The sequence below is a fragment of the Pantherophis guttatus genome, chromosome 2 (genome assembly GCF_059756535.1).
Source record: "Pantherophis guttatus breed Tessera chromosome 2, ASM5975653v1, whole genome shotgun sequence".
In the NCBI taxonomy this organism is placed as follows: Eukaryota; Metazoa; Chordata; class Lepidosauria; order Squamata; family Colubridae; genus Pantherophis; species Pantherophis guttatus.
Window position 1 is genome coordinate 59086041 of NC_142064.1, and position 13492 is coordinate 59099532.

At 40.1% G+C, this 13492-nt stretch overlaps 1 long non-coding RNA gene across 1 annotated transcript in view; it reads right to left on the minus strand.

Annotated features, from left to right (window-relative positions):
• Window positions 1-1990: 1990 nt before the first annotated feature.
• The window catches only part of LOC148115121 (uncharacterized), a 60313-nt gene continuing 48811 nt past the window's right edge, over window positions 1991-13492 (minus strand). The window contains exons 2-3 of the long non-coding RNA XR_015732207.1: window positions 3002-3080; window positions 1991-2406 (exon numbers count right to left, since the gene is read on the minus strand). This is a non-coding gene — a long non-coding RNA (uncharacterized LOC148115121). The remainder of the gene's footprint in view (window positions 2407-3001; window positions 3081-13492) is intronic.

Sequence of the window (13492 nt, forward strand, 5' to 3'; positions counted from 1 at the left end):
GGGCATGGCCAGTTTGACGCCACTCAACTGCTGGCATGTTTCCTCTTCGTATTGGGTAGACTGGGCTGAAGCCACAGTGGCCCGATGTTTCCTCTTTGCATTGGGCAGAATGGGCTGAAGTGACGCAAGTAGACCAGGCCAAATCAACGTGCGTAGACTGGGCTGAAGTGATGTGGGTAGATCTGGGCCAAAGTGGCACAGGTAGACTGGGCTGAAGTGGCGCTGGCCAGCCCCTTACATTTTTCCAGGTCAGCCCTGTGGCTGGAACCGACCACATCAGGCCTTGAGTTTAACACCCCTGTTCTAAACCCTTAAGACCAGACCAGAAACTACAAGACTGTGCATTCTACTCCCACCTCTGCATTCTACTCCCACCTTAGGCACAAAGCCAGCTAAGAGACCTTGGGCCAGTCACTCTCCCTTACTCCTAGGAAGTAGGCAATGATAAACTATTTCTGAAATGTTGCCAAGAAAAGTGCCGGGACTAGTCCAACCTGTCTCAAAGGAAATTGAAATTCTTAGCTGGGAAATGTAGTCTTTACTTGTCATTATGTATACCATGGGTTCCGTAATTCTTGGAGGCAGTGAGGGTCCTTTCTGCCATTTCTCTAATTATTACAAGTGTCACGAAGGATATGGGTTTTATAATGAAAAAAAGGCAAGGAAAGATAGAAGCTCATCTGCTTTACCACTGTATACTAGCAACCCATTTATCAATCAGCTGTCTTCTCAAGCTGTTCTTATTTCAAGCTTTTTCCTCAAGTGCAGAGCCGACATGAAGAAAAATAGTATTATGCTGAAGGTTCAAGTGGCAGTCATATTTTATAAAGAGGGCACCTGAAAATAGAAACATCTTCAGGGTTACAACAGACTCTTGGCAATATTCTTGTTTTTGTATATCCAGAAAGGCAACAATGCCAGGACTATGCTTCCAGCCTTGCCCATCACTGTTCTCTTTAAGAGTCATCTCCTCCTAAAGTATAGGGAGGGAAGAAAGAAAAGCAACTCATCTTGATGATTTCATCTAGTAGATCCAGCAGCAGAGATATCTCCACCCTTCTTCTGTCACTACCAGGCTACTTAAGAACAATCTTGCCCTGAGGGGAAGAGAGAAAATTCAGAACACTTTTTACCCAGACTGAACAAAGTGGTGTAAAACGATGGGATCACAGCAGAAACAGAAATGTCCCTGGTCTAAGTATAAACTCTGGTAAATAGGTCAGAAAATGAACTTGCTATTCAAGGTTCCCTAGCTTAAGTTTCAGTTTATGCAAGTCAAATGCGTTTTCCTGTTTGCCTTAATTTCACTGAAAGTAAAATCAAAAAGTGACTTTGCCAGACCAGCCAGTGTAGGCCACATATTGAAATACACCCAAATGTTAAATAGCACTATAATTTCAATTGCAGCTGGAATTTTGTATTTAGAAAGTGTATCTTGGATTTCTGAACGTTAGATCAGGGTTGAAATGCTCCCGGTTCGGACCGGATCGCCTGATCCGGTAGCGATGGAGGCAGGTGATTCGGAGAACCGGTAGCAAAAATCCCTGCCCCCCCCAATGCCCAGCTGAGCTGTACAATAATCAGAGGCTTTTTTTTTTACTTTTAAAAGCATTTTTTCTACAACCTCTTCGGCCAAAAAAATGCTTTTAAAAGTAAAAAAAAAAAAAAAGCCTTTGATGATCGCCCAGCTCAGCTGGGATCATCAAAGGCTTTTAAAAGAAAAAAACCCTTTTTTTCTTTTAAATGCCTCTGACGATCCAAGCTGAGTTGCCTGATTGTCAGAGGCATTTAAAAGAAAAAAAGTCTCTGCCGATCAGGCGACTCAGCTGGGATCGTCAGAGCCTTTTGAAAGCATTTTTTAACAACCTCTTCGCCGAACAGGTTGTAGAAAAAATGTTTTTAAAAGTAAAAAAAAAAAATTGGCCACACCTACCCAGTCACATTACCCCACCACCACAAGCCACGCCCACAGAACCAGTAGTAACAAATTTAAGATTTCACCACTCCGTTAGATGAGATGGAATATCTTGGATGCAAGGTGTTTTATTATCTATTTTGCTGTGTTTCCAATTGGACTAAAAATATTGAAGTAAAGTATGAAGTATCCAGATTCTTTATTTTCTTTTGTTGAAAAGAAAGAAAGATTATAATTGTAGTATATCACTGGTTTCAGCATCATAATGCCATCTAGAATGCAGTAAAGAAGGCACAAACTCAGAAAACTTTTGCATGCAAAGACATACTTGAAATTGCAAACCTCATTATATACAGTACATTGATAAACTGTAGAGTCAATCAGGTGTAGTACAGTTTGTAAATCTGAAATAATTCCATTGGGTGGACATGGTAGTATTTATATCAATTGCTCCTGACACATTATGTCAGCCAATAGCACTGGTGACAACCCTGAAAGATAAAAAGAAAATATTCTTATAGTGCAGATGAGGATACTGGGGGGGGCTGATGAAACGGTTGATATAAAACCCCTTTCTTAACTTCATCTGCCTAGTTAGCCAATTAGTCTATTGCATGGGACTTGTATCTTCAATTTCCTTTTCCTAAATTGAATAGAGCTGGGACAAGGCAAGTATTCTCATAAGTGTATAACTATCTATCTATCAATCATCTAGCTAGCTAGCTAGCAACTATAATCCCACTTTCATTATCTTTTTATAACTAGGTAGTGAATACCTAATACTTCTTCCTCTTCCTATAATCACCACAACAACAATCCTGTGACGTGAATGAGCCTTCATGCCTAAGGCAGGACTAGAACTCACCGTCTCCTTGTTTCTAGCCTGGCACCATAAATGAACACAGCGGAACTCTTGAAATATTTCTTCTAGAACAGAAACTGATATGGAAATCCATCTAATGAGTTGGTGACTGAGGCTAGTTTTAAACTTATGCAGTGTTATATAAATCTTCTTTGAAGCAATCTCGATTCAGTTTATTATTATATCTAGGAATGTAGTAAATTATTGCAACCTTAGCTACTTACCTAAGAGGAAATACATGAAGTGGTGGCCTGATGATATAAGATCTTGTTCATGTAAGTTCGGGTACACAAATTCTGGCATCTGGAAGATATATGATTCCATGACTGCTTATGCTGTATCTTACCCAGTTCCTCTAAACATTGCTGATCTTTTAAAAATAATTTTTAATGCAACAGCATGAAAAACACAATTAGATAGATGAGAAGTAATTGTTCTGCTATGATTCAATTAAACATAACTAAATTAATCCTGGTTCCTCCTACTGTTTTTATTTGAGAACACAGCCTGCCATTCTACTGTCATGTTTGGCCTTCTCTCTGCAGGGCCTGCTTTAAAATTGGTTGTTTTTAGCAAAATGAGCAGTCTAGTCAAAGGGACATGTCATTTATCTGACTCACTGTACACTGAATAGATACCTTCATTCCATCAAACGAAGTAGAAAAAAATGCAAGAGGTTGATTGTTATCTTCCTCTTTGAGGCTGCGATTTGGGAGACATTGGCATGTATGGTGTAATATTGTGCTGCTGTGTTGCCCAAGCTGTGAATTCCCACCTTTTGCAGAGCAGGCCTGCAGACACTTTTACCTCATAATTGTAAGCACTCAGTCTCACAAATGCTTATTTAGATGACTAATGTCACTTACACAGATTAACTGTAACCACCTCCTACATAAGTACCACTGCTTGGATGCTAGCAGGCCACCAGGGAAAAAACAGAGATAGTTTTTAATGCAGTTACTTTAGGAAGATGTTACTGTGCCATGTGCACATATCCAGGATGTGCTTTGGATAATACATGTACAGTGAAAAAAGAATAGTCCAATAGATTTAAGCAATATGAAAGATATGCTTCTGAAGAATACACTAAAAGTAAGGGTAGGTCAATTTCTTGTTGACTCTCAGTTTACAGAAACATTATGGCTTGATAATTTTTAAGCAATATGTGAAAATACCATGGGCAGTCAAGAAAACAAACTAATGGATCATCAAACCAATCCAGAGTTCTTACTTGAAGGACAAATGACCGAGCTCAAATTATTCTATTTTGAGCATATTGTGCAAAGACCAAACTCCATAGAGAAGGCTCTAATACTGGGAAAGGTAGAACAGAAAAGAAGAGAATGACCTGAAAAATCAGATTAGGGACAAATCATTATGGAGAAAAGCAATCTATGTGGTCACTAAGAGTTGACAATGACATGATGACACATGATCAATCTTCAAACTAGAGTTGTGTGGAGCTTTCATAAATTGATTTGATTGACTCACCACTTTGAATAGTGAAATAAAATTGGGACATCAAATTAAATTGAGGTTCTGAATCTAGCCAGTTGCCTTAATGCTGATCTGAAAATGAAATGGACTTTTGCACATGCAAAAATGCATTTATACCAAATCAAACCCTGGCATTGATTCAATTTGACAATTTGAACTCAAATTTCTAATCAAACTGACTGGACCTTTTAAATTGAATTGCAAATATAAATTGAATCACAAATTCAAATCAAATCTTGGCTGTGCTGTCATACAAACTACAGAATTTTGTTTAAGCACAGGAGTTTTCCCTTTTATCCATAGTGTACACACCATTTCCCAGTAGTTGCATTGTGGGATATATGTGTTGGAGGAAAAAAAACAAAAACCAGCTTTGTTTCCTGCGATGCAGATGGAGACGGTTGCCTTCACCAAAGTCAAAATGTTCTTCACAACTTAAATCCAAGACTTTTAAAAAATAAATGTGAGGTAAATAGTCATTATGTGCATTGGATTCTCCTTTAAATGCACATAGAAATACCCTGAACATCCTAAGGACACATACTTCTCTGAAGATCTTACTGGATTTTGGTCTCTCATCCAGAAACAAATGTGAGCCTGACCGTTTGCTTAACATACCAAGGCGGATGACCTGGGAAACAGCATCCCTGCACATAAATGGTTATTTGAAATTATTTTTGGATATGCTGTATTCCATCTTTTTTTTCCCAAAGTCAACAAGTACAAAGCCATTTTTATTCATGTATGAGTTTTGTTTGTAAGGGTACATTTGTATTACTGTTTTTTTAAGAGTTCAGAAATGATGCATCTATGTTCATTCTGATAATTGGTACACCGCCCCCCGCCCCCCTCAGAAGACAAAACTGAAGACTTCCTGAATAAGTCACATTTCTTCCTCCCTTATGTGGAGCTCTAAGGCATGGTTATGACAGCAGCATCATTTGCCATTCTTACATGAGCTTCAGTACACAGTCATGACAAAGTTAGTCATGTCTGTGTATGGTAGGCAAATACTGTACATTACGTTCCCCAAACAATTGCTTTCCTTCTGTCTGGTAAGAGAACGAAGTCTAGGCTTCCTTTGATCCATTTGATTAGTATTTATTTTCTTTGTTGTTTCCATGTGCCATGTCTTCTTCCTCTTCCTTGGGCCTTGAGAAGAATAAAAAGTTGCAGCTATGTGCATTATTTATTCTTAGTATTTGAGGTGAATAATGTTCACTTAAATGCCATTACTCATCATGTCAGCCCTTGGTTGATGGAATTAATCACCCGGAATAGATACTCTCCTAGTCACCCTGATTAAGTTTTGAAATCTACAAGATGCAGAGAATCCAGAGCAGGTGGATAAGCAGCTATCACTATTTCATTGTATCGATCAACCCCAATAATGAAGTTCAAGTGGGAGTAAATCTCAGCCACTATTTTTTTACACAAAATGATACCAGTTGGTGACATCATTACTAGTCTGGCAGTAGTGTCTCTTGTGTTGGTTAAGCAAACCTGGCTTCCCCTGTTGCTTGTTTGGAAGGTTGAAATGGTAATCATGTGACCCCAGGACACTTCAGCCATCGTAAATTCATGCCGGTAGCCAAGGGTCTGAATGTTGATCATGTGACATGATAGTTGCAACTGCGACGATTGGTTGAAAGTGCCTTTTTTTCAGTGCCATTGTAATTTTGAATAGTTGCTAAATTAATGGTTGTATATTAAGGACTACCTACATACAGACGCCAAGCTACATAGGGCTTTATAATTTCCAACCAGCATCTTGAGTTGGATCCAGTATCCAAAGCAATAACCTAAACAATGACCATATTACTGAATCTACCACCTCCTGAACCTCACTCAGGACAGTGAATTTTGGACCAACTGTAAGTTCTAAGTCATCTTTGAAAGCAGCCTCATGTAAAAGCAAGTTACAGTAGTCTCATTGCAAGCTGATGGGTAAAATAAGCTAGTTTAACAGAGAATAATAAGGAGTTGCTGTTCTATTACAGCATCTACTGACTGGACACTTTCTTCCTATCTCAGATATGCATAGCCTTTTGCACTTGTTCAGAGCTATATCTCTACAAATGGCTTTCTAGAGGTATTGAATATGGATACTAATTATCATTTTTGGTAGTTTTTCTGATTTTATACATACTTGATCTGGCAGGGTTTTTCTTTTAGTTTGTAAGAGGGCCAGGCCAAGAAAATGATTTGAGTCAAAATAAGAAAAAGGTTATTTGTTCGTTTATGAGTAATTAATTAAATGCAGTTAAATTAATTATATTTCATGTCATTTTTCCTATCGTATTTCTTGCAACAAAGATTAAAATTTGGCAGATTGTTGTAGATTTCACTAGTGATACAGAGTGGGAAGACTTGATATCTTAGGTTTTCCATTTGCTAGTCTGTACTCTGCTGATGATAAAGCTAACCCTAGACTCTACAGCATGAGGAACTGGCATCTCTTCAGGACACAGTATTAATTAATAAAATTATTTCTCTCCTCCTTCATTAGCTATTTGGTTCACATCATGATAATGGAATTTATTTATTTATTTTATTTATTGGTTCGATTTATATGCCGCCCTTCTCCGGAGACTCAGGGCGGCTTACAATGTGTTAAGCAATAGCCTTCATACCTTTGTATATACCTGCTTAGTAGGGCTTTTGCCCCCCCCCCCAAGCAGTGTTCTTTTTTTTTTAATACAAAGTCAGGTTATTGCCCCCACAATCCGGGTCCTCATTTTACCTACCTCGAAAGGATGGAAGGCTGTGTCAACCTTGAGCCTGGTGAGATTTGAACTTGCAGTAATTGCAGGCAGCTGGTGCTAGTTAACAGCACTTTAGTCTGCTGCGCCACCAAGGCTCTTACAGGAATAATCTGTATGTCACTGTATGACTCATTACTCATACAGTGTAGCCCTCCTCACCTTCCAGATATTTTAGATCAGAGGTCCTGAACCCTGCAGCCACAGGGCAAGCATGTTCACATGTGTAACTCCACTTGCATGAGCAGTGGATGAACGTGCTCATGTGTGAAGCTCCATGTTGTGGTCTGTCAGCCACCGGCCCCTCCAGCAGCTGAATCAGATGAGGCGTAGCAGTCAGGACCAGCATCAAGGCAACCTGAGAGCTCTGAGGGGGAAGAGGGAATGGAGTGTCAGACATAGAGCCAGAGGTGGAGCATGGACCATCCATCAGCCCTCAGATGGAGAGTCAACAGCCCCCAGGTCTGGAGGTGGCTGATGAGGAAGAGGAGGAACAACTGGGTCCAGTGCCTGACACGTGGATGCACAGAAGGCAAAGGAGAGGAGAGCAGTGGAATTATATGGGCTGATCCTTGGGACGGAGGAGTCACCGATGGTAGCGAAGCCCCACCCTAGCTCTGGGGATAAAAGGCAGGGGGCAGAGATGAATAGATGTGGCAGACAACTATTCATCTCCCTGCCAGACAGACTTCTTAGCCTGCTGTGAGAGAGACTTTTTGGCGGGGCTGCTGGTGCTCCTAATAAAGGAATCATTGATTTCACTACAGAGGGTTTGTGGCGTTTAGGAGCTGGGTCAAAACACTCCATCTGTGCAAGCGACAAGCATGCACAGGTTGTGTGCAAAACTCCATTTGCCCAAGTGGCGGGTGGATGTGTCTGCCACTGGTAGAAATGGAGCTGCACACATGAATGAGCTCACCCAGTGTTTGTGCCTTCGCCTCTGCCAGTGCCAGTCCACAAAGCCTGCGTACATCTGCCACTGGCACTACTGGAGTGGCACATAGGAGTGCGCTCGCCTGTGTGCAGAACCATGTCCTCCCTCCCCTGCCACCGCCAATCCACAAAGGAAGGAATGTTGCCCCCATCAGTTAAAGAGCTCCAACTGGTGGGTCGAGAGAAGCAGACAGCCATAGGGCTGGTTGGTCCTCTGAAAACCTTCCCTTCACCTCTTACCAATATTAATCTCTTGCCTCTTCTTATTTTTTTTAATAATTTAATTTTTTAACTTTTATACATATTGTTTTATATTTTAATATTTTATTGTACACCATCCAGAGTCCTTCTTTGAGGGAGACTGGAAAGTCAGAAATGTGAAAAATAAATGCATAAAATAATAAACAAACAGAATATGTTGGTAATGCAGAGATGAAGTAGAGGTTTCCCTGCAGAATGCAAGGGTGAGCAACTACCTGTGGCTGCCATGTGCCCAATGGGAGCTATCCAACATGTCCCAAAGCTAGTGTGTAGTGCACTTTCCATAAACTAATTGGAGTCTACGAAATGCATTGTATTAGAGCTTTTAATCAGAGCTATAGTTTGGTGTTTTTCTCTTTATCTTCGCTTTAGTTTTACAACATAAGAAATGATGTCCCAGCTGTTTCTTTTATTTCATTTTGTAACAGGGTTGTAGGAAGCCGGAGGAAATGAAGACATAATGGCAGTCCTGTTTTCCTTATTCTCTCTGAAGCCTGGACTGTTCTCACCAGATCTAATTAAGCCAATGTTCCTTATTGGTATTGCTAAAGCAGGCCAACTCAGCTTGTCTTTGGAACACAAGGACGTCACAATATTTGCAGGTCCAATCATGAAACTAAAGCTTTTTTAAAAAACTGTAATAAAAGCCAGTCTCTGGAAACCAAGACTCCAGCATGAATGACATCCAGAGAAAAAGAAACAGAGAGATGAAAAATACATGCTTTAAGATTATAAATCTTAGTTAGGGATTAGGGAATAAAGAATATACATGTTTAGAATAAATCAAATAAAAACAAGATTTTTCTCTTCTTTCCCCCCATCAGAACTGGTTTCTACATTGACTTTGGATGCTATTGCACTGCAGCAAGAGAGAAAAAAAATCTCTTGTAAGAATCAAAGCTCCTTGCTGTTCAAAAGAGGCTGGCTTATGCAAATATCTCTTCAAAAGAGGCTGGTTTATACAAATATCTGCTACGAAACATAAAGAGCTTATACCGTAGTGCAAATATCAACAATGATTTGAGAACACCCCAGCTGAATCCTGGCATTTGTTGCTCTTGTGTTGGCAGTTACAATTTAATTGTAGAGCATACTTTGTGCAATGACCTTGGGAAGATACAGAACAGCCTGTGATGAAGAATGACTACCAAAGAGAAACTGTTATTACTATACGCAAATCAATATGACAATTTTGCCTTGTGTTCCTAATGAAATTGTAAAGCAGCAGCTAGGGAAAAAAAGAACTATCCGTTCTGACAGCCACAATAATATTGAGAGATTAAGCGTGGACATTTAGGCAGGAGACAAACAAGAGAAAAAATGTCATTACCTTTGAACAATGGATGCTAGGCAGCAGTGGAAGTACACATGCACAAATACACACCACACACGACAGAAACACACACAGAGACATTACATACACCCAAATTTGATTTGGAAAAATAAATGGCTTACTTTATAAACTTGCTCAGCCTGAGACAGGGATTGTTAAGAATCTTTATTGTTTCTGCTTAAACTCTGCTTAAACTGCAAACACCACTCAGACGAAATCTGTTTGCTGTAGGTCACCACTGGCTGGGGCTGTCTAGCCTGACTCCTTGTTTTAACAGAGACTCTTCTGATTCAAGCACAAACAGATTGCACCACATTCACACGGCTGTTATTAACCCTCTCTTTTACCTGGCTTTGAAGAAGGAGACTGAGTTTGGAAACAGGCCTGCTTCTTTTATGCTTAGGTGGAGAGGGGTGAGTTTCAGCCTGTAGACTTTGCAGTGCTTGTTCTTTCCTAGACACGAGAATTGGCCAAAATGCCAGAGGGGCAAGACAAGATGGCACCCCGGCCATTTCAAATTCAATAATTCAAAACTGTCAAGAGCTTCAGGGTTGTTCAAAGAGCACATTTTCTACTCTGCTTGGAGGGCAGCAGAGTAACTGTGGGAATAAGGCAGTTCACATACCACACTCAGGTCGATTTCACCTCCTGCCTTTCCCTGCATGTCTCTGACTGGCCATTTCTGGTCACCTGTGAAAAGTTGCTTTGCTCTGCCTCATTGGCATGACTGACATTGGGGTGAAAGGTTTCAGAGAGAGATATTCTCCTTTGGGGTTATTTTCTCACAAACAACCATTTCATAAAGACATGGCACAACACAGGAGAACAAACCCATCAGGGAGAACAAACCCATTCAGCAGGAGAACAAACCCATTCAGCTGTACATTTGTATTTAAAAGACATAGGCTGATCTTTTGAAGACAGCAAAGTCCAAATTTTGGACAGAGAGGACCGTTGGTTTGAAAGAGGGGTCAAAGAGGCCATCTATGTCAACACTGAACAGCCCTCTCTCAACAAAGGGGGAGGGATATGACCATTGGTGAAATCCAATTTTTTTTACTACCGGTTCTGTGGGTGTGGCTTGGTGGGGGTGGTGTGGCTTGGTGGGGGTGGCTTGGTTGTGGCAGGGGAAGGATATTGCAAAATCTCCATTCCCACCCCACTCCGGGGCCAGCCAGAGGTGGTATTTGCCAGTTCTCCGAACTACTCAAAATTTTCACTACTAGTTTTCCAGAACCTGTCAGAACCTGCTGGATTTCACCCCTGGATATGACATCATCTATCTCCAGTCTACAACAGTCTTTTCAACAGTTCCACGAAGGCTCCACAGCCTTGCACTACTCAGATGACCCTGAGGATACAGATAAATCTCCAGGTGGCCTCAACGACTCTCTAAAAGAATGCAAATGACCAGCTGTCTGCAAGAAGTATAAATCCTTCCATTCCCCACCATCCAGTCAGAGCTGAAGAAGCTTCTTGGATGAGAAGCAAAACGTCTTCACAGAAAAACACAAAAGTCCAGCTGCCTCTTGGAAAAGCACCTTTTGGACAACTATGATCTGGATGACTGAGAATCTCCATAGACACTCAAAGAAAAGTACATTTTCCAGAACAATGATTAAATTTTACAAATGTTGCAGTTATTATGTTGTAGTATTAGTGTTTCATTTTATTTATATAGGTAGCCCTTCACTTTCAGCTGGTCAATTTGTGACATTCAAAGTTGTGATGGACCCCACCCCAAAGAATACTAACAACTTGATTTCAAAGTTCTGACCTTTGGATCTCCATCCCACAGATACATGACCATCAGGGGTGGGTTCTAAATTTTTTTACTACCGGTTCTGTGGGCGTGGCTTATTTTGTGGGCATGGCTTGATGGTCATATGACAATTATTTAGGATTTAGCAGAGGTACTGCTCTACCAGGCTGTTTTGCAGGCACTGATCTACTCATGTATTTTTGCAGGCACTGATCTACTCATGTATTTTTGCAGGCACTGGTCTACCAATTTATTTTTGCAGGCACTGATCTACTCATGTATTTTTGCAGGCACTGGTCTACTCATTTGTTTTCTTTTAACACTGATCAGCTGTAGGGTGGCCCTTTGAAGCCCTGCGGCAAAAGTTTAAACAGTTTTTTTTCCCTCTAGCCATCAGCTGGGACTCAGGAGGCAGCAATAGATTGGGGGTGGGGTCAAATAAAAGGTAAGAATAACGCAGGGGGTGGGGGGGCACGGGGATGGGGATGGGGGCGCGGGAGGCAGAACTGGTTCGGTGATGTCATATTATCACAGCTACCAGCTCGGGAGAACCGGGCCGAACCGGGAGGAACCCACCACTGATGACCACATTTTGAGTACTTGGCCTGTCTGCATTTACTGCTGTTTGTGGTGTCCTGCAAATTGTGATCACAATTTACAATGTTTTGCTGAAATCTAGCATTTACTTACTGTTTTCTAGCAAAAATGCTCCATAGTGAAAAATAGGTTTACTTAAAGACTGAAGTGTTCTCTTTATGACTGCTGCCGCTGCAAAAAAAAAAAGAGACTATAAAATTGGGATCACATGATGACCCACTTAATGAACCACCATGGCTTATGACATAATGGTCCATTATAGTATAAGTTGAGGACTACCTGTAATTTTATAAGGGATGATTCATATTGAAAAGGACTCTTAACCTGTTATTGTTATATGGTGGGGGGAAAACCTTGCTTTTTTCATCAAGAAAGAAAAACTGGGTGGGGGAGATTAATTGCTGAATTTAATTGCTATTTCTTTCATAAAAGGCAAATATCCACTAAACAACTAAATAAAATTCAATATCTACGTGCCATGGTATGTATATATTGTTCAAGATTCAGAATTGACCAGATTTAACCAATAAAACATGAATTATGACTCTGTGCTGATACGAAGGATTCCAAGTGTGTGGGGTCCCCAAGAGTCTGTTTTGGGCCTGGAGCTTTGTCATTTGTTCATGAATGACCTACTGTTAGGATTGAGCAATTTAATGATGATATGGCATGATAAAATAATTTTTTAAAAAAATATTGCAAAGAGTTTCAAAAAGAAACTGGATTTTAAAAAAATGGGCTTTATAAGAGCCAAATGCATTTCAGCAAAGGCACAACAGAGTGCATCTTAGCAAAATAAGAGAGTGAGAAAGAGGGCCCTGGAATCATGCATAATCATCATCAACATCACCATCATCATCATCATTTTAAAAAGATGCTTGGTTGATACCTAGGATTCTGGCAGCAACCCGTATCAACCATCAGTGCCAGTCAATGATATTTGTGATATATTTTTAAATGTTCAGTTGACTGAGTTTCATGTTTAATGAATAAAAGAGATAATAATAATAATAATAATAATAATAATAATAATAATAATAATAATAAGTACCAATAGTAATAGGCACCTTGGATGCAGTGCCAAAACAACTGAAGCACCATTTGAACACCATCATTGGTATTGGCAAATTTGCCATCTGTCAATTGCAGAAGGCAGCTTTACTTGGAACTGCTTCCATCCTGCATCAATATCTGTAACACCGTCAAACATCCCAGGCCCTTGGTAAGGACTCGATAGGTAGACAAAAATGTCAAATCCAGTCTGAACATCTAGCTGACTGTGCAATTAATAATAATAATAATAATAATAATAATAATAATAATAATAATAATAATAGTAATAGAAGATAACTCAATGGCTCTGTCATGTAAAAAAATTTAGATGGAATTAAGAAAGAGACTGAAAAAGGATTCTAGTGCAATCAAACTTTTGTTTATGTTATAATTGCATTTGGAACACTGTATGGTATACAGTTTTGCCAATATAGCAGCCCCATTCCCCCCCCCCCAAAAATTGGCAAGGGAGTTAGAGCAGCTCTGGAATTATGAAAGATTAGAGTTTTGGAACTTT